Source organism: Bos indicus x Bos taurus, chromosome 16, assembly GCF_003369695.1.
Source record: "Bos indicus x Bos taurus breed Angus x Brahman F1 hybrid chromosome 16, Bos_hybrid_MaternalHap_v2.0, whole genome shotgun sequence".
Taxonomy (NCBI): Eukaryota; Metazoa; Chordata; class Mammalia; order Artiodactyla; family Bovidae; genus Bos; species Bos indicus x Bos taurus.
Genome location: NC_040091.1, coordinates 63,632,126 through 63,656,395, shown reverse-complemented (window position 1 = coordinate 63,656,395; position 24,270 = coordinate 63,632,126). Strand labels below are relative to the sequence as shown.

Sequence of the window (24,270 nt, the reverse complement as noted above, 5' to 3'; positions counted from 1 at the left end):
CTTCTCATTTCATGAAAGCAAGATCTTATATCTCTCTGAGGATATTACATCTTTAATTTTTTCCCCTATTTTCTGCATTTCCTCTGTTTCTCTGAGCCCCACCCCAAACCCCATTTGTTTATTATGATTTTCTGCCTTTAAATTGAATGCTTTCCTCAAATAACTGGTGATCCTTGACTGCCCATTCATAAGCCAGGCCTTATTGAGTCCCATTTGGAGCCTGTTGACTAGTGGGCTTTAGGAATATGCAAGAGTGGTTCCATCAGTATCGATCCATGTTTCTCTTGAGCCCATCAGCTTCTCTAAAGAAGAGTTCTTAAACTTCTGGGCTTCCCTGGTGGCTCAGTGGTAAAGAACCCACCTGCCAATGCAGGAGACACGGGTTCTATCCTTGATGCAGGAAGAACCAACGTGCTGCAAGTAAGCTAAGCCTGTGCTCTAGAGTCTGCGAGCTGCAACTAGAGAGTAGTCCTGCTGCCAAAACTACAGAAAGACCCGTGCAGCAGGGGAGACCCAGCACAGTCAAAAATAAACAAATAAACATTAAAAAGTAATAAATGAAAATATCATTAAAAAAAAGAGTCCTCAGTCTTCTGCTTGAGGAACATGAACCAGATTCTGGGAGCCTCATAAGAAAGGGAACTGTGGATATCACTCTTTAGCATGGAGACCCTCTTAATCCCCTTGCTTTCCAGAAGGCACTTTCCTTCTGCCCTTCACTGTGTCCAGTTTCCCACAGTCTAGAACCTTTTAGGATCATTTGTTCCAGAGGATAATATTCTCATTTCCCGCCAGGGTCAAGGAGGGGCAGCAAACCTGCTCCAGAGGCCAGGGGCTGTGCAGGTGTAACAGCCCCTTGTATCAGTTTTTACTCATTCTCTGTTCCGCTCCATGCTTTCTAAGATAATGGTGTCTCAGATCCCAAGTCATTCTTAGGTTCAACGGTGCAAATTAGCTCTAGATGTTTAAGCTTTGGCTTTCTCCACTCTGCCATGTCAATCACCACTCACGCATGTATTTTGACCTTCCAAAAAATGTGTAGGCATCTTCTGTCTCCCCTTCTGGTTTCTCTGTCCTTGACAATTTTACTTTTTTATTCCTGTAACGTCATTTTAGTGGGGTTTCAAGAGAGTGGCAATAAATGCATGTATTCAGTCTGCCATGTGTAACAGAAGCCTGAGGTAAGGATTCAAAGAAAAGTGGAGGAGACAATGACTCATGATGTTAACAGTTGTCAAGTTTAATCTCATCCTCCTAGCTTCATTCCTAATCTACTCTGTTAGGCTTGCATTTGATCATGGTGCTACTCTAGTGACACAATAGTGCAGATACTGGTTAAAAACCAACAAGCTGAGTTTTGCTGTGTTGAAATAAGAAGCCATGAAAGTCTGTTGCCAGGGAATAAGGTCGGTATTAGAGGAAATCACATAAATTCAGAGAGTAATTTCTGATTTGGCTTTAGTTCTTCCCAGGAATGAATTTCATAGAATTCAGACACTCTTACCATTGAAGGTCTCTGCCTCCTACTCTCCTTGTAAACCTTCATCTCTAAGAACATCCTGTGCACAGAGGATGGGCCAGCCTCTTACATTCAGAGATTGTCCAACAAACATTGATGAGCATCTGTAATGTGCCAAGCATTAATTAGGATGAAGATTAGAAGGTAAACCTGGTCCTGACTTCCAAGAGCCTACAGTCTAGTTGAAGAACCATATATAGAAACGGATGCAATGAAATAAATGACAGTGCTTGGGATAATTGCAAAAAGAGGCATGCACGTGTTACCATGGGAGCACAGAGAAGGGTTGATCTACTTCACCTGGGTCACAGAGAAGGCATCCAGAGGAACGGATGTGTCCCTTCTGGGAAGCTGTGTTTTTCCTTAAGCTTCAGGAAGGCATCATATTAGATGGGAGAAATGTTCAGCCCGAGGAGACAAAGCCAGGCTGTAACTGGAGATGACCTGAACAGAAACATCTTCCAACCCGGCTGCAGCAAAAGCAGCCATGGATCAGAAAAAGAGCCCCTTCACTCCCAACCACCCGCCTCAGGGGTGGGTAGTGGATGGTCGTTTGGTGTTTCATTCTTGTTTTACATTCACGCCGAAGGGCTGTCTCCTTCCCACCTGCATCCGAAGCCAGAGATGTCGGTTTTCCAGGACTTGGAGATGGAATTGGATGAGACCCTATGGTTTCTACCAGACATTTCTGTCTAGGCGTCTGAATGGACGTGCTGCCGTTAACAAAGACAGGATCTAAGAAGGAGTAAGAAGGAGGAGGAAAACTCCTGGGTGGGGCTTGTTGTTATTTTGGTTGAAGCTGGTGACTTTTCACAGAAGCCCAGTAGACTCATGGAGTAGTTGAGTGAACTGGATAAGAAGACATCTCTAAAGTGCCTGGGAAGTTACATTGGATAATTACTATTAATCAACATGGTGAGGAGTTGGGAGAAGTGATAACCTAATCCCAAACTGTGTTCTAGTTCCTCAATTCTCTCCACTTAACGTGTGACCTATTTCTGACTCATTGACCAGAGCAGACAGGAAGTGGGCCCAGAGCCGTCTCCCTAGGGCACCCTGGGAGCCTCCCACACACCAGTGCTCAGCTGTCCGTGGGCATCTGAGTTGGGGCCAGGAAGACTGGATGGGGTATTCTTATGCCCACCACAGTACCTATTCAGTAAGGCCCAGACAGACTCTGGGGTAAAATAAATTCAGTTGAATGTGGCTTTTAGGGGAAGCACAGAATATGCTGAAATGGAACAGAATTTACATCAAAGGTTGGCGGGGCCCTGAGGCCTGTGAGCTGCTGCCTGTGGTGTGAAAGTTGGAGCAGAAGAGAGTGGCTTGTGCCAACTGGGGCTCAGAGGATCTTGCAATGGGCTTGTGTCTGTGCAGCGGGGAGTAGAGACAAACCCCTTTCCCTGGAGGAGGCTGTATAGAAGGCCAAGAAAGGTCTCCTTGGATATTTGTCTGGACAGATTACCCAGATGACAGTTGGGGCAGGGATGGGTGGGAGGGTGGGGGGGATACATAATCTGTGGCCTTCCAGCACACCTCTCGGGGAGGCCCAGGGCCCTGGCCGTCCCCAGGGGTGGCATCCTGTGACAGACAGCTACAGTCTACATGACACAGACATACAATACATCGCTCTGGGTGTGTCTGGGAGGGCCAGTGGAGAAACCTATGACTGACTCTTCTGCTGGAGGGACCCTTCCCAGTGTCTCCTTCAGTCAGTGAGGAAAAGGCATCATGCACGTTCTTCAAAGCCCGTGGACTTGTGTTTCGCCTTCCAGCTTTCTTACTGGGAACGATGAGATGACACTGGTGGGTCCTTCAGATAGCTGAGGAGAACAAATTTTTTCATATCTGGAAATGAGAGAATGAATGGCAGCATTAATAAGTCAGGAGAGGGGAACACCAGGCAAAGGTCATCTGTGGAGAGAGGCAAGATGGGCGCCATGTTTTAGGCTCACCCAGAAATGGTTTGGGTCATGGGGAAGTCGTGTAGCTTAGAAGAGTATGAGTTTCCTCTCACTGCTGTAGTGAATTACCACACACTTAGTGGTTTAAATCAATATACATGCATCACCTTACACTTCGGAAGGCCAGAAGTCTAAAATGGGTCGTGTGGGCTGCTTCCTCTTCTAGATGTTGTGGGGGAATATGTTTCCTTGCCCATTCCATCTTTCCTTTTTTTAAAAAAAATTATCTCTTTCTTTCTTTATGACTGAGCTGGGGCTTCATTGCTGTATGCTGGCTTTCTCTAGTTGCAGAGAGAGGAGGCTGCTCTCTAGTTGCGGGCTTCTCACTGAGGTGGCTTCTCCTGTTGCAGAGCACAGGCTCTAGGGAACACGGGCTTCAGCAGTTGTGGTGCATCTAGTTACCCCAAGGCATGTGGAGTCTTCCCGGACCAGGAATGGAACCCGCTCGACCTTTGCTTTCCTTGTCACACCTTTTTGACTCTGGCCCTCTTGTCTCCCTCTTAGAGGGACCTGGATATTACTCTGGGTCTATCTGAATAGTCAAGGATAATCTCCCCATCCTGAGATCCTTAACTCAATTGCATCTGCAAAGTCCTTTTTGCCATACAAGGTGACACATGCCCAGGTTCCAGGAAATAGGATGTCAGCATTTGAGGGGGCTGATATTCTGCCTCCACAGCAGAGGTGACCTTCTCAACCCACCTGCAGTTTGAGTTTTCCTTTGCGTTTATCTAGAAATGTTCAGTAACACCTCTGAGTGCTGGGATAGCCAGAAATTATTTTACCGACTCTGAGTATCCCCTGGAGGGTTCTCTGGGCGCTGGCCTCCTTCTGGGTTTGGTTCCTTCCCCTCAAAAGGAATTTGGACAGATGGGTGGAGGCCTTCTCTCTGGGGTCTCCACCGTGGGAGCCCATGCATCCCAGTTCTGCGCCGGGACAGACGGCCCTGCCTGGTGACGCTGACACCATAGGTCTGGTGGCGCCTTCCTTTGATCATCATCTCCAAGTTTGCCACCACCTTCTGGTTCCCAACAAGTGGATAGTTGTCACTGCTGCCAACAAGACGAGGGAAAATGTGCGGAGGTTTTCAAGGCCCAGAAACCAGCGGGGAGAGTGGCAGGGCAGGGTGCCCAGACCTGGGTGAGGCTGGGAATTTTCCATGGTGAGTTTGCATCCCCAGAGAAACGATGAGATCCAAGCAAGTTGTGGAATTTCCTTCTGGTCCAGAATAATTTAAGAGTGATCCTGGGGTAGGTCCTCGTGGGCTTAGCTAGCATTCTGTCTCTCAGACTCAAGGGCCGTCCTTTTGACCTTTTAGAATCCCTTTTCCGGACTCAGCGCAGGGCTGGCTGGTGGCAGCGTCTGCTTGCATCTCAGTTCTATCTCATGCTCAGGCAGATCCCAAAGCTCCTTTTAAGTCTTGTCTCCATTGTAGTTGCCCTCAGTTTCCCCTCCCTTTGGTCTGGTCTGCATGACTGAGTGCTTTAATTTATTCAGCATTTGGTGCTTTTAAAGCGGAGTATTCTCAGTGATTAATATCACATCCTGACTCTTACCATTTAAGTCTGCAGTGTATCTTGGGTTATTACATCCCCAAAAGACAGATAAGATAAAGTTGTCTGAAAAAAAAAAAAAATCCCATGTTGGTGAGATCAGAAAACACAGAAGTAGGTTTAAATATGTGAACCTGGGCCCTGCATACAAATTCTAGAAGAGGCCCACTGGCCCTTTGTTTGCTAACATAAGCAGTTCTCTAACAGAAAGCTGGGCCTGAGAGGTAAGTGTGGTGCCTTGGCAGAGCTCTTATCTGACACTGGTTCAGTTTGGAGGATTAAAACCGGATACAAAGTGGGCATGCTGAGTGGGAGGGTTGCCCGGAGGCGTGGGGGTGGGGCTGGGGGGGCGATTGTGTCCCCTCTGGGGAGGAGCCCTGAGTTACCAGCTCTGTGTGTCTCACTCTCTGAAGGACTCAGTCCTGAGGCTGCAGCAGGAGGGCCCCACAGAGAGAGCAGCAGAGGCTTCTAGAGAGGAAGGTGGTTCTTAAAGGAAGCCTGGTGGCTTTCTATTAGGAGAAAGCAGGTGTTTACCTTCCCAGCTGGCTCCTGAATTCCCTTGGCCCACCCCTGGGCCATCCTGCCTCCTCTTCCCTCAGTCACTCAGCCCCTCTGTATCTCCTTTCCTTTCGTCTTGTCTGTCCAGCAGGGTCCCCTGCCAGCTCCTCCCGCTCCAGCCTCCTTCTCTTCCCTTCAGGCTTCCCCATCAACACTCCTCCTCAAGTCCCCAGAAGTCAGCTGGAATACAGGCCTGGCAGCCTGAGGCAGCCCCCTCCCCTGGCTTCGAGGTGTGTTTTATAAGAGCAGCTGTGACTGATGGCTGCCTTTTCCACCGAGAGAGCGAGTGCTCAGCGCACCACTGCCCCTCTCCCCGATTCCACCATCCTCTGTCGTCTCCCTGGAATTACTGGGAGCTGTTCAGGTTGGAGGGGACCCCAGCTGAGTCTCAGATGGTGTCTCTGCCTGAACATCAAGCCTGGACGTTGAATAAACCTGGGGAAGTGAGGGCAGAGGGAAGAAAGGGGGTGGGGAGAGAGAGAGCGTGCTCAGGAAAACACAAGAGAAAATTCTTCCCACATTTCTGAGAGGTTGCGTGAAGATCTGAAGGGGATGTTAGGATCGTGAAGCCAGGGATGAGGATCTCCGAGCCCTGCATATTTCCCACGAGCTTCTGAGAGGACCCTGAAGGGAGAAGAACTGCCAGCTGGAATGGAATTCACCTCACTGTTCCTGTTTAATTTAACCCTTAAAGATGCAAGTTGGTAAAAAACAAACCAAAAAACCCCAATAAGAAATGCCTCCTTTTTTAGGAGTTCCTTTTGTGACCCTGCCCCACACTTTTAAGAGCTTTCAGCCGGTGGACCCAGACTTCTGGAAGCTCTCACCGCCGCCTCAGCAGGAGTCTCTGGAACCTTGTCCTCTCCCAAGCCCAGCTTCGGGAGGTGGAGGGAACTGGCCACTCAGCAGGCGGCCTCACTGCCACCAGCAGTGCTCCTGGGGGACATCACTAGCTGAGGTGTGCTTAGGGAGGACATGGAGGTTTCTGGGAGGAATGGGGAGGGGGCATCCGCCGAGGTGACCCAGGCCGCAGCACATGTCCTGTTCCTTCTTTCCTCGGCTCCGCTCCTGGCTGCTTTTGCAACACAGCCCCTCCTCTGTCCACCTGATGGCCTGGGATGGCTCTACCTCCAGACAACTCCTCAGACCCTGGGGCATCAGAGGCTGCTTGACTTTATTTAGCAAACATACATATAGAGTGTACCACGTGCCAGGCAGTGGTCAAAATGCTTTACTCATTAACTTAATAATGCTACAACGCTCTTAAGCAATAGATGCTGTTTTTATCTCCATTTTACAGGTAGGATGACTGAGGCATAGAGCTGTTAGGTAGCTGGGCTGAGTGCAGGCCGCCGGGGAGTGGTGGAGCTGGGATTTGAACCTGGGTACTCTGGCTCCAGCTCCATGCTCTTAGTCACTTGTCAGACTTCATCTCATGTACCCACGCTGGATGCCCAGCCTCCCTGCTTTGGGGGGGAAGAGGAGTGGTGGTGGTAGGGCTTCCCAGGTGCCGCCAGTGGTAAAGAACCCTGCTTGCCAATGCAGGAGACGTAAGAGTCGTGGGTTCGATCCCTGGGTTGGGAAGATCCTCTGGAGAAGGCAATGGCAACCCACTCCAGTATTCTTGCCTGGAGAAACCCATGGACAGAGGAGCCTGGCGGGCTGCAGTCCATGGGGTTGCACAGAGTTGGACACGGCTGCAGTGACTTAGCACACACGTGTAGCGTGGTGATAAGAGTGAGTGGAACCCAGCATGGGAGGTCGATGGACCTGGCTCGAGTCTGGGTTGTGCTGCCATCTGGCCAAGTGACCCCATGCAACTTGCTCAAACTCTCTGAGCCACAGTTCTGCATCTGGCAGAGGAGGCAGAGGATTCAATGGCTTCTAAACCACTCTAAGATTGAGTGTTTGCAATGCCTCCGTAGAGTGCTCAGTTATGCTTGGGCCGACCCATTCCTGCCTGTGTCTGGACCTCATCTTGGGGGTCGCCAGAGGAAGCTGGAGGCCGGGAGGAAAGTGAACACAGTCGGCAGACAGGCAGTGGGTGGGCAGCCTCCCTGGAAAAAATGGACAGCTTAATGTGGCTCTCTGACTGTGTCCCTCCGTGAGAGCGACAATAAGAGCTTGGATAATGCTCTTAACAGGGAAATCCTCTTATGATTATGATCCATAATGAGTCCCGCAGTTATAATCATGGTTGTGATACCCACGGCAGGGTCGGCAGGAAACTGCCTAAGGCTATTCCTGACCAGCTAAACACTAACCCAAGTGGCTCTCGTGTAAATCATAACACACAGATTCCAGCTACTCCTTAATGACTTGGAGACATACACAATTTAATTGCATTTAAATGGACCATTTTACCTAATTAAGAGTCAGGACCAGAGACTGTGTAAGTGAAGTGTCCTATTTCCTCAATGTTAAGGTGCATGCTTTTCATGTTGAACATTTTTGAAATTGGAATAAGTCATACAGACAATATTTATTTTTAATGTCATGTTTCTCCCCCAACACACACACACATAAACAGACAGACACACAAACATTATTCAAATTGATGGTGTGTGTTAGAATTAAATATAATAGCATTATTATTGCTTCAGTCTATGTTGGTAGTGGGGAGAGAAATCACATTAGGAAGAAGAGGGACTTTATTTGAATAGTCATGAACCCCTGTGGGCAAGAATGAGCCTCAGGGAGGCCAGAAACCCAAATCTGGAATGCTGTGGGGAATCTTTGAAGTATTTTTATCTCTCGTCTTTGCCTCTTTCTGTGTATCCGACTCATTGTTCATTCTTTCTGCTGACTTGCTGCCTCTACATCTCAAGAGTCACAGCAGAGAAAGGCCAACCACAGCTTCCCAGAAGGACCAAATCTCTCTGTCTCTGTGTTTTTCTGTCTCTCTCGCCTCTAATTCTAATAACAGGGTAAAGATTCCTATTGGCCCTTCTCCTCCAATCAACCGTGAGTGGAGTCAGAGTATAGGGTCCTATTTCACAGGACAGCAGCCAGGTTCCTGTCCCTGGGGGTCCTTATGCTAAGTCACTTCAGTCGTGTCCGACTCTGTGCGACCCCATGGACTGCAGCCTTCCAGGCTCCTCCGTCCATGGGATTTTCCAAGCAAGAGTACTGGAGTGGGGTGCCATGGGGGTCCTTGGGTCAGTATAAATTGGGTAGACTTCCGTAAGATCTCCCTTGCGGGAGGCAGACTCCTGCAGGCTACTGCAGAAGATCATGCCAACAGCACTAAGTGTTGGGACTGGGAAGGACAGTAGGCAAGGCACCCGGAGACAAGTCACCTAGGCCAGATCTGGGAGGACAGCTAGCTCTGAAAACAAACCGAGGTTGCCCTGATCTGGCCATGCCGGCTCACTGCGAGGGCTGCCCAGGCTTGGCACTGATCTCCTTCTTTCCCTTCTTTCTGAGAAAGGCTCCAAGACAAAGGGCCACTGCCCAAGGACATCAGAGTGGTGGAGAGGCAGAGCTGGTGAATCAGAGAAGAGGACCTCCTAGAAAGGCTCATTAGCCTTTAGGTCAGCACAGCAGAGGCTTTTTCTGGAATACTGTCAAAGGGTCCAGATTTTGCTGATCTCAGCCTCAGACTATGTCCAAAGAAAGCACAGCCTCTCCAGTTTCTGGAGGGGAGTCAGGATGGGGCAGCTGGGTGGGGAGGAAGCCAGGGTCCTGTCCTGTGGTGTTTCTGGCCCCTCACCTTCTTCCGGGACCTGCCAGCTGGGTCTGAGTGGCTGGGGTCCAGCCGCAGAGCTCTGTGGTCTTCAGTTCCGGGACCAGGTGACGAGCCCCTCACATGACACCTTCCTCTCTGGCCCTGAGCACTGACTGCAGCACCTCCCTGCTCGCCCTGGAAGCCGTGGGGGCAGCTGACATCTGATGAGCCACCGACCTAGAGATTTGGCAAGAGAGTAGCTTGCTCTGCAGGAGAAGATGTCAAGTGAGAAAGGGTAGTTAATGTCCAGTACCAGCTCCTCTGAAAGCCGGGGGAGCCAGGGGGCAGGGAGGAGCAGCCAGGGAAAGCAGGGGCCTCCCAGGACAAAAGAAGAAACCCAACAGCCGAAAGCACTGTTTTTATTTTCCACTCTTTAGGCACTACTCCCAAGAGGCCTGCCCAAGTGACTCATGAATGTCCTTGTACACCAAGAAATCACCTGGTTTGGGGGCACAGAGAGCTCTGAGCTGCCAAATGAACATCCCTCTCTTCCTTGGCCACTCACCCTGCCACCCACTCCATGCTGAATGATTCCGGGAAATACTAGTCTCTGTGCCTCGTGCACTCATTCAAACTGGGAAGAGCTGTTGGAACACGGACCATGCGAGGCCCTGATATACTATGAACTATCAACTCAGCCAATAAGAAGAACCACAGGGAAATATGGTTCATTAGATTTGCTAGATGGGTCATTCTTGTGCCAACCCATCTTCATAATTCACATGGGAACTGAAATTTCACTGATTTTTGTCTCTGTTTTCCGATTATGGAAAGGATAAAGCTATGAATACTGTTGGGAAATGGTAAGGGTAAAAGTCATTCCAGCCCTTTTACCCTTATTGAATATGAAAGTGAAAGTCACTCAGTTGTGTCCAACTCTTTGCAACTTCATGGACTATATACAATCCATGGAATTCTCCAGGCCAGAATACTAGAGTGGGTAACCTTTCCCTTCTCTAGGGGATCTTCCCAACCCAGCCATCGAACCCAGGTCTCCCACACTGCTGGAGGATTCTTTACCACTGAGCCATCGGGGAAGCCCTATTGAACACGTTTGCAGACTGATTCTGTTCTTCTCCTTATCTTGGTCCTTCCGCAGTCTTTTCCCATCCTCCTGGCAATCCCAGCCCTTCCCTAACCCCCAGAGCCACATTTTCAGCTAACCTGGTAATTTTTCCTCCAACGTGTACTTTGAGACCATTGTCTCCTTTCCATCTATTAATATCTCCCTTACCCACTTCCACCTCATCTGTTGCAATACTGGTCCTCTAGCTTCTTAATCCTTTCTCCTCACAGCCCAGAGTGCTTTTCTTATAAAATAAGTGAGATCATGTCACTCCTTTTCTTAAATCCCATCAATGACTTTACATTTCCCTTAGAGTACACCCAATGTGACATGCCGCCTGCTTAGCAACTGCCATGACGCCAGACTCTTCATGGTCTAGGGCACATTGAACTTCATCCTGTCCTAGAGTCTTTGTACCCGCTGGACCTCCATTTGGAGTGCTAAACCTCTGAGTCTCTGCCCCTGCCCCTCCTCTTCATTCATGCCTCAAAGAAAAATTATTTTCTCCAATATACCTTCCCGGACAACCATATCTAAGTAGCTTTGTTTGCTTGTTTCGTGTGTGCCTGATTACTGCAGTCTGTTCATTATGTTCATGACTTTTTTCTCAATGTGTATTTCTTTGTGTGTTTGTGTGTGTGCTTTAAAATAAAGACCTGTCTTGTCTGTCTCCCTTCTCCAGGCTCCATGAGGGCAGGGACATGTGTCTTTGGTCCACCTCTGACCCTCAGCACACAGGCTGGGTACCCAGGCTATAGCAGATGGTCAATAAATTTTTATCCACGTCTTTTTTGAGCACCTGCTACATGTGAAGTATGCTGGGCAAATAGTGAAGAAATAAAACAGACTGCCCAGGTAGAGCTGATGTTCGTAACACCCATGATTTAACTATTATTTGAGTGTGAGGGGAGTAAAGGTGATGGCTCTGTTAATATCCAAAGCACATTGAAATTACATTAAAAAAACCAAAAGAGTAACAAGAGGCTTATCTATTTTGCTCTACTCAGGAAACAATATGAGGTGAAAGAAGGTTTTATTTAAAGCAACTCCAGCCCAGGTATAATACCTTAGGCCCACTTAGCCATTTTCTCCAGAGATTTCCGATATGCTTTCTTCAAACCATCAAAGCATTAAAGTAGTTTAAAGAAAACCTTAAAGATTTCCCTGAGTCTCTTAAAGAACATGAGACTATTCCTTTTTTTCATGCAGATAAATGTATGTATCTCTCCAGAGTATTCATGAATTTTAGTCTCTGTACAAGTTGGCCATGTTGGCATTTTATTGAAGGAGAGGGAATAAAATTCCTTTACTTACACTGAGGAAGAAATTGAATTTAGGATAAAGCTGTCTGATGTGGGAGAAACAGCACTGACTAGGAGTCAGAGGCTCGGACACTGAGTCCAGTTCCATCGTGAAGTAACTGGAGAGCAGTCATCTCAATGGGCCTCAGGTTTCTTACTTGGAAAGTCAGTGAGGTGTTCCCTCCAGGAGGTCCGGATGAGTGATGGTGAGATGGGAAACCCTGAGCCAGGTGCCCCTAGTAACATACTCTGTAGCCAGAGAGGGGCGTGGTATGACTTGTGATTCCTGAGTAACCTCAGGGACGGCTCGGTTGGACGACAGTCACTGAACCCACATTTACCCTGCATTACACACTCTACTGGGTGTGTTCTAGGGGCTCAGAGAGTCATTCAGTCAACAGAGATTTATTAAGTACCTACTACACGCAGTGCCAGGGGCTTTGTACATATGATGATGGAATGTCTGAGTCTCTGTCTTTGGGGAGTTCTTGTGGAGGGACGGCAGGTGCAGAGACTCTAGGCTGAGACTTTCCCTAGTGGGGAGAAAGGCAGCAAGCCAGAAAGAAAGCCAGTGGCGCAGAAAAAAGTGTTGGTGAGGAGGTGGAGAAAAGTGAACCCTCCTACACTGTTGGTGGGCATGTAAATTGGCGCAGTCACAATGGAAAACAGTATGGAGGAGCCTCAAAAAATTAAAAAATAGAACTACCACATGATCCAGCAATTCACTTTTGTGTATTTAGCCAAAGAAAATTTGAAAACACTAACTTGAAAAGAAATATGCACTCCTATGTAAATAGCAGCGTTATTCACAATAGCCAAGATATGGAAATGATCAAAATGTCCATCAACAGATGAATGGGCAAAGAATGTATATATACACATATAAATACAATATCTGGAATATTCGTATTATTCAGCCTAATGAAATCTTGCCATTTAATATAACATGGATGGACCTGGAGGGTAGTGGGTTAGGTTAATTCAGATAGAGAAAGACAAATACCATTATTTCACTTCAGTGTGGAATCCTAAAACCAAACCAAACAAAATAGAAATGGACACAGATATAGAGAACACACTGCTGGTTGCTAGAGGGGATGGGTAGGTGAAAGGAGATCAAGAATTACAAATTTCCAGCCATAGATAAGTCATGAGGATATAATATTCAACATGGGGAATGCTGTCAATAACAGTGGAGTAACATTGTATGTTGACAGACGGTAACTGGTCATATTATAGGAATCATTTCATAATATATAAAAATATTGAATCACTATGTTATACACTTGAAAGTAATAAAATATTGTATGTTAATTGCAACTCAAGAGAGAAAGAAAGAGGGGACTTCCGTGGTGGTCCAGTGGTTAAGAATCCATCTTGCAGTGCGGGGGATGCTGGTTCTATCCCTGGTTGGGGAACTAAAATCACACATACTGCTGGGCAACCAAGCCCACACCCATGAACTGCAGCTAGAGAAGTCCACATGCATGACAGCTAGAGAAAGCCTGCATACTGCAATTGAAGATCCAACACAGCCAACATTCAAAAACAAACACGAAACAGACGAAGAAAGAAAGGATGAAAGAAGCACTATGTGAGGAATACGGAACCCAGTGCAGAGGCAGAGAATGACATAAAATCATTTAGAACGTAGCCAGAGAAGACATCCCTGAGAAGGTGCTGTCTTTCTGAAGGATCGAAAAAGAGGCGGGGCGATAGAGCACACATCCAAAGGCAGGAAAAGGCTTAGATAGAGTATTGGAGGAACTCAAAGAAAGCCAGGGCAGCTGGCATTTAGTGGTCCAGGAAGAGAAGTTTGAAATAAGGCTGGTAAGAGGGTAGAAGCCAGGCCATGCAGGACCTTATGGCTCAAAGCAAGGGGGCTGGATTATTTTAAGTAAAAGAAACTGTGATTGGACCCACATTTCACCAGTGTAAAACTTCCCACTGCAAACACTTAATTTTGTTTATTTTCCTGTGATGAAACTCAGCTACTGAGAGTCCACGTCCTCCTTGTGGAGGGACAGTGAGTTCTGAGACTCTCTTTTGAACACTCTTTCAGCGGTTTCAGAATTCTTCCCCTCGGACTTGCCTGGTGGTCCAGTGGTTAAGAATCCACCTGCCAGTGCAGGGGACACGGGTTAGATCCCTGGTCCAGGAACTAAGATCCCGCACGTTACAGAGCAGCTACGCTCATGAGGTGCAACTACTGAGCTGCTGGTATATAGAGCCTGTGCTCCGCAGCAAGAGAAGTCAATGAGGAGCCCCCCCACTGCAACTAGGCCCCCACTAGCGGGAACTAGAGACAGCCCACACACGGCAACGAAGACCCAGCGCAGCCAAAAGTAAATAAAAAAGAGTAAATTTTGAAAAAGCAAAGGATCTTTCCCTCCTTTTCCTTCTCCCTTTCTCTCTGAATTTGCTCAAAATTCCAAGGGGCTTATATCTTTCCCGACGTTGAAGGAGCTGCCTCTGACCCACATTGGCTGGTATCTGCTGTTTTCATGTACCTTGTCATTTGTCCCCTTGCCCCAGGCAACAGGAAGTGACTGCTGAGGAATCTGTCCTCATCTCCGCTCTTACCACTGTGCCCCATCCTTGGTTTCCAGTTTGGTCAGGCACCCTGAAGCTTCCCACATTGGGGCCCCTTGCCCCCTTTTTGTGATCCCCTATCAGGTCCCTAAGTTCTCGATCCCTAGATAACCTTTGTCCTACTTTATACACAAGGGTTTATCAGATCTACTCCCCATCTTCTAGGAAGCCAAGATAATGGAGTAGGGCCAGGGGAAATCTGTGGGGAAGGTAGTATCTTGGGCCCTCTCTCTGCCTAGGTCTGCTCATCTGCATTAACAGGGCACCCCTTGTCAGTGCTGGAATCTCTGTCTTCCTCCCAAGTTGCAGAGGACAGTAGAGCCAAGTCCTTTCCATTCTCAGATTTTCAAACTTCCAATTTTGACCTCACACAACAGTACTGAGGGGTGCGGCAGAGGGAGCAAGGCTCTATCCTTGTGTTTAAAGTGCCCTCTTTCCAGTGGAGTATTACTCAGCCATAAAAAAGAAATTGGGTCATTTGTAGAGACATGGATGGACCTAGAGAACGTCATACAGAGTGAAGCGAGTCAGAAAGAGAAAAACAAATACCATATATTAATGCATGTATGTGAAATCTAGCAAAATGGTATAGATGATCCTTGTTTACAAAGCAGAAATAGAGACACAGACATAGAGAACAGATGTATGGATACCAAGGGATGAACGTAGAGACTGAGATTGACACATATACAGTATTAACACTATGTACAAAATAGATAGGACTTGCCAGATGGCGCTAGTGGTAAAGAATCTGCCTGCCAGTGCAGGAGACACAGGTTCAATCCCTGGAAGATTCTACTCCAGGAGAATCCCCTGGAGTAGAAAACGGCACCCCACTCCAGTATTCTTGCCTGGAAAATTCCATGGCAGAGGAGCCTGGTGGGCTACAGTCCATGGGGCCACAAAGAGTTCGACATGACTGAGCGACTGAGCCCAAAATAGATAACTAATGAGAACGTGATAGAGACCACAGGGAACTCACTTAATGCACCGTGGTGACCTGAATGGGGACGAAGTCCAAAAGCGAGGAGATATAGTTATATGAATGACTGATTCATTTTGCTGTACAGTAGAAACTAACAAAACTTTATAAAGCAATTATATTTCAATAAATTTTTTTTTTAAGTACCTCCTTTTCAACCTTCTCTTCTAAGCTCCATGCCCCAGTCATACAGACAGGAGAGAAGGGTCACTTGGAGTGTGGTGGGGGCAATGGAGATGGAAAGATGCTGGTGGGTTTTAGAGGCTGTTGATGGATCAGATATGGGAATTAAGGGAGAGGGAGGAACCAAAGATACCTCCCTGCTTTCTGGCTTCAGCATCTGGCAGTGTCATTGGTGCAGGGAGGGAGCAGGTGGGGAGTGGTGGTGGCTCAGATTTGGGAATGGCTACGAAGAATCTACTGTTGTATGCATCTCAAGTTTGAGATGTTTGTGAGACACAGTCAAGGGAGAGATGTCAAGCAGATAATTAGATTTCTGAGATTAGAGCTCAGAGGCAAAGTCTGCTAAGTGATAGATATTTGAGAGGTGTCAGCAGACAGATGGTTTTTAAAATTGTGAGTGTGCTGGTGGTTTAGTTGCTAAGTTGTGTCCAACTCTGTGCAACCCCATGGACTGTAGCCCACCAGGCTCCTCTGTCCATGGGACTTTCCAGGCAAGAATATTGGAGTGGGTTGCCATTTCCTTCCCCAGGGGATCTTCCCAACCCAGGAATAGAACCCGAATCTCCTGCATTGTAGGCGGATTCTTTACCACTGAGCCACCAGGGAAGCTAAAATCATGAGGAATGGACACTAAATAGTCTCAAGTGCTCAGGGAGGGCTTAGACTTCACTGTGTGGTCCTGAAAATTTCATCCTGTGATTTGCATAAGAAGAGTTTCATCTCCAGGTGGCTGCTCCAGGGCCCCAGGTGGTGGTTCCATGATCCCCTGACAGCTACTGCTGCCCCCTCTGTAGACTCTCCTTAGTCTGCTGACAGGTGAGAGCTGCCAGCTGGGGACAGTGCTTGGGACACGTCTAGCTCATGAGGAATAAGGGCAGGAGGAGGGAATGGTCTGCACAGATGGAGGGAGGGGGTGGAGGGGATCTTTCTAGATGAGAAGGAGAAGCCTCACCCTAGATGGTGGCGGTGGTTCCCTAAGCCCAGGGCTGTGGGTGCAGCCCAGGAACTTGATGGAGCAGAGGTCAAGGCCCACTGGACTCAAAGGTCTCTCAGGCATATCCTATGTTCATACCATGCATAAACCCAGACAGTACAATCTCAGAGGGCCATCATATTCAGAAAACTCAGTTCCACATTTACTTATAACTTAAAAGAAATTCCATCTTTATCATCAAGGATGTTGTTGTTGTTCAGTCGCTAAGTCATGTCCGACTCTGTGACCCCATGGATCGCAAACCATGGCTTCCCTGTCCTTCACTATCTTCCGAAGCTTGTTCAAACTCTTGTCAGCTGAGTCGGTGATGCCATCCAGCCATCTCATCCTCTGTCGTCACCTTCTTCTCCTTCCTTCAACCTTTCTCAGCATCAGGGTCTTTTCCATTGAGTGGGCTATTCTCATCAGGTGGCCAAAGTATTGGAGTTTCAGCTTCAGCATCAGTCCTTCCAATGAACATTCAGGGTTGGTTTCTTTTAAGATTGACTGGTTTGATCTCCTTGCAGTCCAGGGGACTCTCAAGAGTCTGGGATGTTAAAGGTACTCAAATGTATGCTCCCAGTAAGATTAACTCAAATTTTATTTCTTTTTCTATTCAGATAGTTTTCACCCTAAAGCTGCTTTAGCACCATTTTCAAACCTCTCCCTTAGATAAACTCTTCTACCCCAGCCTCTGAACTTTCCCCTCTCTCTCAAACTTTTATTATGATTTGACCTCTTTCCTAGGAGGAAAGAATGCATCATTTTTTTAGCGTGGAGAAAGAGGTTTGTGGAATTAGGTTGAAATGAAAGGATTCTCTTTGGTGGGATGAAAGGATGGACATGTTTGTCTCATCACACCACAACTTGTAGCTTACAGGTCAGATTACACTTACGTGCTCTCATTCGAAATTCCCAGCTACCCAGCAGGTTAGTTGTTCTTATTAATCCAATCCAATTTCAAACTAAGGCTCAGATAGGAGATGACTTTCCCAAAGCCACGTAGCTTAAAAAATGGCAGAGAAACAGGACGTGCACTGCCTGCCAGCATGAAGGTGGCTCAAATGTGGGATATACCAATGAAAGAGATGGAGGGAGATAGTTTCTCTCTCTCTGCTCTCCCTTTTCTCCTCTGCTTGCCAGTCTCCCCTCATTCTTTTTCAGTAGCAGAAGGACCGGGGCAGCTCCACTGCCTTGTCAGGAAATTAGGTGTGAAACAAGGAACTGGGATCTATCTGGCGTTTCTCTGCGTTTTTATCTGTAATAAAATGAAGAGCTGAGAACTGATGACTTTGGATTGAATTCTGTGAACACTGGTGTAAGTCACAGAAAGCAAGGCTGCCTCGTGACCCAGTCCTGACACGGTGATGTACTCAGGGAAACAACTGTCAGATAGACAAAAAGTAATTCACAAAGAAATCTTAGTCTCAGCTAAAATCCCTCAAAGAATACCAAAACTGCATTCAGCTCAAAATAGAGCAACACTTTTAAAAAAATCTGTCTCACCATGTACATTTCATATACAACTCTCTCTCTCAAGAACCATCACCTCTCTCCACACTCCTAAAATTCTCCCTAAGCCCAAATACTCGCATTTTTCCTTTCTTCTCATCTCACTCTCAGGGTCTTTTTATTTCTCTTCCACCAGTAACACAGAGAGTTACTTTCCAGAGGAAATCAATCTACCCAGTCTGGTTTCTCTAAACTCCCTCCTTTCCCTTTACCCCAATTCAGCAGAGAATACAGTGTTGTCCCAGAATTCTCCATGATAGGCAGAGAAGAGGAGAGGCTGTTATTAGAGATGAGTAATGATTTTCCTATTACATTGGGACATATCCAGGAAAATGCGAGAGCATGGGAACTCCTTCACATCGCAGACACTCAAAGACAGAGCAGATGGTGGAAAACTCTCTCTGAGGTCTTCTTAGGTTGTATATCATCCTGAACTCCCCAGATGAAAAGTTCCCCAGTTGCTTACTGTTGTCGGATGGGTCCCGCCACCAAGGACCTCTCTGGACACACATAGAACAGTGGAAGAAGGAAGGAAAGAAAGAAAGGAAGGGAGGAAGGAGAAAAAGGGAAGAAAAGGATGGCCCTGTCACCATCCTAGGTGGATGGAGGCACTGCTGAGAGGGAAGAACTGCTTTGAGATTCTCTGCAAGAGTTTCCCATCCTGTTCTTGTTTCTCCTTCCACTCCTAAGAGAGCTGGCTCAGCCTCGGGGAGATCCGGGTAACCCTTGGCTTTGCTCAACGCTTGCATGTATCATCTCATCTCAACTTTAGTACCGCCTGGGCATTGTGTAGACACTGCACTGAGATGATCTGTGGGTGAGTCTTTCTTCCACACTGGTATATAAACTACTCTTGGCAGGACTTTGATTTTGTAGATCCTTGCATTCCTGGCACTCAGCCTAGCCCACTGGCACATAATAGTAGATGCTCCATGCTGGTGGAATTAAAGTAAGCAGAGCAAATATTTTTTAAGTGAGTCAACTGAAATCCAGAGCCACCAACCAGTTTCAGGCTGGGTCATATCGTGTAGAGGTGTGCACACACCTGCATCCCAGTGCACGGGCTTCTGAGTCCAGACTTGGTGTGATTCCTGACTCTGACACTTAAAGCAAGTCTTTAGCTTCTCATTTGTAAACTGTGCTTAATGATCCCTGTCCCAGTAGAGCAGATGTGATGATAAAATAAACAGTAACAACAAGAAGGTGATTTTAAAAATCCTTAGCAGAGGACTTCCCTGGTGGTCCATTGGCTAAGACTCCCAGTGTAAGGGGGCCCAGGTTCGATCCCTGGTCAGGGAATTAAATCCTACATGCCACAACTAAGAGATCCTGTGTGCTGCAACAGAAACCTGGCACAGCCAAATAGTAAAAATAAATATTTTAAAAATCTTGGACTTCCCCTGGTGGCGCAGTAGCTAAGAATATGCCTGCCAATGCAGGGGACGTGGGTTTGATCCTTGGTCTGAGAAGATTCCATATGCCTCGGAGGAACTAAGCCCGTGCACCGCAACTACTGAGCCCACGTGCAGCTGTCGGAGCCCGTGTGCCCCAGAGCCCACACACTGCAATGAAGAGTAGCCCTTGCTCACTATGACAAGAGAAAGCCCGTGCAAAGCAATGAAGACCCAGTGCAGCCAAAAAAAATTATGAAAAAAAAAAAATTCCTTAGCAGCTTTCCACTTCTTGGCCCTTCCCTCCTTCACCCCAGGCACCCGGACCCCAGAACACACTGTTCTGTGTCTGGATGACCAACACCCTCTGTTCCTGGATCTGATTTTAGAAAGTCCAGTGAAGGTAAAAGTAGAGATCAGCAGTTTGGGGCTCGTCCGGTGGTATGTGTATCTACAAGGTCTCAGCAGATGGAGCCCGCGGCCTCTGGCTCACCCAAGGCAAGACGGACTTAGGCCTTTTCCCAGGGGGAGGAGGCTGGACTGTGTTCTGCTGCCCTTTCTTTCCCCAGCCCTCCCTTCCCTGATCAGGAGATGCCCGGCCCTCAGAAATTCCGCCCCCTCCACCCTCTTTGGGGGATTTCCTTTCTCAAGGAAAGCAAGATGACCTCGCTCCGGTTTTGGAATTCCAAAATCAAGCGGGAATAAATCTTCCAGAGCTGACCTGTCTTCTAAACACAGAACTCAATGCAAATGCTCCTTTCCTTTGGGCATCACCTCTGCACGCCACCCCCCACCCCCACCAAGTAAGAAGCCAGCTCCAAAGACGCCCTGATTCTCCATCTGACCCGGGCTTTTCTCTCACAGACCGGGCTAGTGTCTGCAGATAGGTAGGAGAGCTTCATGATGGGGGACCAGAAGGCCCAATAAAGTCAGAGTGAAGGGAGCTCTTGGGATCCAGGGCTGGGATCCTGGGGCCTGCAGGATAGGTAAGGCAGCAACAGGGTTAACCTGGGCCCAGTGCCCAGGATTAGAGGCTCAATTCCCTGCTGTCAGTGGCACTCAGCTCCCATAGCTCCAGGAGCTCACCTCTGTCATTAAAATAGTGATTGTAAAGCCTGTAGCACAGCGCTGGGCACATATTCAACACTCGGAAACCTGGCCTGTTGTCATGACTCTTACAACACTTGCTGTGCTTGTCTATTATGTATCTCTCGCCCACACTGGGTGCTCTGTTTGTATCTCTTGCGCTTAGCAGAGTATCCAGCTCACAGTTGATACTAATTAAAACAAAATATTTTGGGACACTAGTCAAGACTCTTTGAGTAACTCTTAGCATTGACTTGGGCAGAGGCCTGTCCCTTGACGAGTGACGGCATTTCTGGGGTTAATGAAAGGTAGGGAAACTGAGTCAACCCTAGCAGGGCTTCCCTGATTCCAGAGACTGTCTGAAGGTGAGTTGATTGCAGGTGGTAAGGGCTGGGGAATCTGAGTTTTTAGAAAACCAGGGGTCAGGCTAACGCGGGGGTTGGGGATATGAGGCTGAGAAATGCAGGGTGAAGCTGGGACGACTGTGTGTAGTTAAAGGGCTGACCAGCCTGGCCACACAGCCCTGTGGCTGCTACTTTTGAGATATGACCCAAGGGCCCCAATTTCTAGAGAGAGCTGCCTCACCTTGGCACAGGTTCCTGAATTTCCCATTGTAGAGTCACTTTTCTAGAGAGAGACGCCTGAGGGCTCTTGTCAAAATATATGTGTTACAGATGGATTGGGTAACATTTATGAAATCCACACCTGTCTAGTGATTAGCAGTTCCAGAATCCTGGGTGGCCACTAGCCAGGCCAGAGGGAGGCTCTGAGGTCTGGATCATGGCACCCACCCAAGAAGGTGAATGAAATTCCAACATGCAGAGCCAGGGCCCAGCGTGAGAACTGCTGTGAAAAACCTCAGTTTCCTCAGGTGGGAGGAAGGAGGATCAGAGTGGGCACTATTTCCAACTAGTGTACAATATACTGGTTTCCCAGGTAGCACAATGGTGAGAACCCACCTGTCGATGTGGGCAAGGAGACACAGGAGACACAGGTTCAATCCCCGGGTCGGGAAGAGCCTCTGGAGGAGGAAATGGCAACCCACTCCAGTATACTTGCCTGGAGAATTCCATGATGGAGAAGCCTGGTGGGCTGCAGTCCACGGGGTCACAGAGTCGGACATGACTGAGTGCACACACACACACACACACACACACACACACACAGTATACTGTATCCCCATAGGGCCGTGCGTGCTAAGTTGCTCAGTCATGTCTGACTCTTTGTGACCCCATGGACTGTGTAGCTCGCCAGGCTCCCGTGTCCGTGGTATTCTCCTTGCCTTCCTCCAGGGGGTCTTCCCGACCCAGGGACTGAACCTCTGTCTCTTTCGTCTCTTGAATTTATTCCCTCCCTCCCCCACCCCCTTAGTGTTGGGTGTCAATACTGAAGATGATCTGCTGAAGGCTGGGGGTGGGTGGGCAAGGCGGCGAGCCCGATGAGATCCAGTCCTGCCCTCCAGAGCACAAGTGCAGCATCAGCAGTCCTGGACACTCCATCGGAGACCCGTGGCCGACCAGCTCCAAGGCCCAGGATGCCCAGCGGAGCTGGCCTGCCCTGGGTCTGCGGCTGATATTAACAGCAGCCTGGGAGGAAATCCGGGGCTGTTTTTTGGCTCAGCACATGATCTTCACAGACACAAAAGAGAAAAATGGGTCAGGAGGAATGCACTTGGTGTGAATCCACTCCCTTTTCAAGCTGGAGAGCCTGCAGGAGAGAAGGGGCCAGCCCCGCTCCCCGCTCCCCTCTGCTCCCATTCCACAGTGGGGCTGCTGGTCTCAGGGAGGAGTTAGGGAGACAGACGCTCAGCCAGCGCCCACTCCCTCCTCGTTGTTCACATGGCTCTCCATGACCTGTGTCATAATGAGTTCCAGATTCCAAGGGGGACATCCCTGGGAACCCGAGCACACGGTGTCAGAGGGGACCCTGGGCCTGTGATGTCACCAACATTCCCAAGGAAAGCTGCCTCCAGCCCCCACCTGCAGATGGTGTCAGGATGGGCGGAAACTGAGCCCAGGAAGAGAAAAATAGGCTGAATCCTCCCCCAGAGCGGGCCTTCTTTCACTAATCACTGAATTAGAAACCTCCATGTATCAAAGATTAAAGGCTCTGGTTACTCTGAATTTGGTGGTTCGCTCAGTTCATAGGCTCCTCTCGTATATTAAAAGCCGTCAGGATGTGATGTCTTTAATTTGCCTTGAGTTAAATGCACACACACTCCCACAGTAGCTGTCCTCAGTGGTACAGCGCCCACTAAAGGACCGCGGGACTAGTCACATACGTGCTACCAAACGCATGATGCACGGACGTGTTCGCACGGAGATGCTGTGTCAGTGGGGAACTTGGTGCTTATCCTTTATTCTGTTAAAACAGTTGAAATATAAATGGACCCTTTGAAAAGCATGTGCAAAAGCATTTTGTTTCTGTCTTTCTGTCTGCCCCGAGTGATTTCAGCCAGGGGCAGATGGTCATCACAGTATGAGGGATAGTCCATTAAATATGCTCTTCTATTTTTTTTAAATGATAAGCAGCATCTTTTTGTTGAGGTAGGCGAATGTTCTAGATAACAAGAGAAAAAACTTGGATAGAATATTAAGATAGAGTGTTAATTTAAACTTTTGACTGAATTATTATAGTTTTTAATCTCTTAAAATCTGTATGATGTGATATTAGGATTTTAAGTTCTCAAAACTATCATGTACAAAGTATAGAATTTTGGTAATTTTCACTTTCAGACTGGAAATTCTAGTTTTTAGGTGCTTGCACTTTTATCTATATCTGTGCTGCAATTCCGCTCAGAGCTGTGTATATGACGAGTATCTAAGAGTAGTATCAAGTGTTTCAGTTGGTAAGGAGGGGCCAGGTACATAGAGATGTAAAAAAAGAGTAAACCATAGCCCTAAACTACAGTTTCACCAAAGAAAATGGGATCAGACTTGTTATTGGTGATATACACAGAGCTGTGGAAAGAATGAATTTTGCTACTAAAGGCCCAAGGAGGTGGCGAGGTGAATTGGACTTTGAAGGGTGGGCAGGTGTTACCAGCAGGGGAAGGACATCTGAGGCAGAAGGAACACAGGGGTGAAGGGGCTGTGTTCACGGATCCACATCGCTGGGGACGAGGGCATGCCTGAGGCTGCAGCAGAAGCAGAGGAGGAGGGTTCATATTTAAGGGCCAGATAGGCTCTACTTGGGAGTCTGGGCCTCATCCTGCAGGCAAGTTGTGAAAAGTTTGAAGGCATACTGAAGGCTGAATGGGTGACCCTGGAGACTGTTAAAAGGTCCCACATGGGACACCCTGCAGGCAGCTTCTGACTTTCAGCCCAGATCGCTGCCTGCAGAGTCTGCCTCATAAACAGAAGGCCCAGAGCTGTAGCTCAGCACAAACCACCCGTTCCCCATAGCTGCTCACCCAGCAGGGCCCTGGAGAGAAAACCCAGCCGTGGCTGGCGCCAAACCACAGCTTTCTGATTCAAGGTGTTTCTTCCAGCCTTCCCCTTTGGGGCTGCCGTTCGTAATAATTAGTGATTAACTCATACGCGATTGTTGTTGGATTTTAAGAGGTATGTTTCTCAAAAGGAGATGCTTGAAAGTAGAAATATCTAAGTATCTTGTGAAAATGGCAGGAACACAGAATGTTTTGAACATTGTGTGTGTGTGTGTGTGTGTGTGTGTGCACGTGCGCTCATGTATATGTGTGTGGGCACTCAGTCATGTCTGACTCTTTAAGACCCCATGGACGACCGTAGCCTGCCCGGATCCTCTGTCCATGGAATTTCCCAGGCAAGAATACTGGAGTGGGTTACCATTTCCTTCTCCAGGGGATCTTCTTGACCCAAAGATTGAACCTCCTCTCCTGCATC

At 48.0% G+C, this 24,270-nt stretch overlaps 1 protein-coding gene and 1 long non-coding RNA gene across 3 annotated transcripts in view; one reads left to right on the top strand and one right to left on the bottom strand.

Moving 5' to 3' along the window:
• NMNAT2 (nicotinamide nucleotide adenylyltransferase 2) overlaps nucleotides 1-24,270 on the top strand; it is a 225,398-nt gene that overhangs the window by 136,824 nt on the left and 64,304 nt on the right. The window lies entirely within an intron of this gene.
• LOC113906849 lies at nucleotides 1,217-9,524 on the bottom strand. The gene is made up of 3 exons (XR_003514998.1): nucleotides 9,307-9,524; nucleotides 5,040-5,102; nucleotides 1,217-3,367 (listed from the first exon to the last, which is right to left on the bottom strand). It is a non-coding gene; the product is annotated as an uncharacterized LOC113906849 (long non-coding RNA).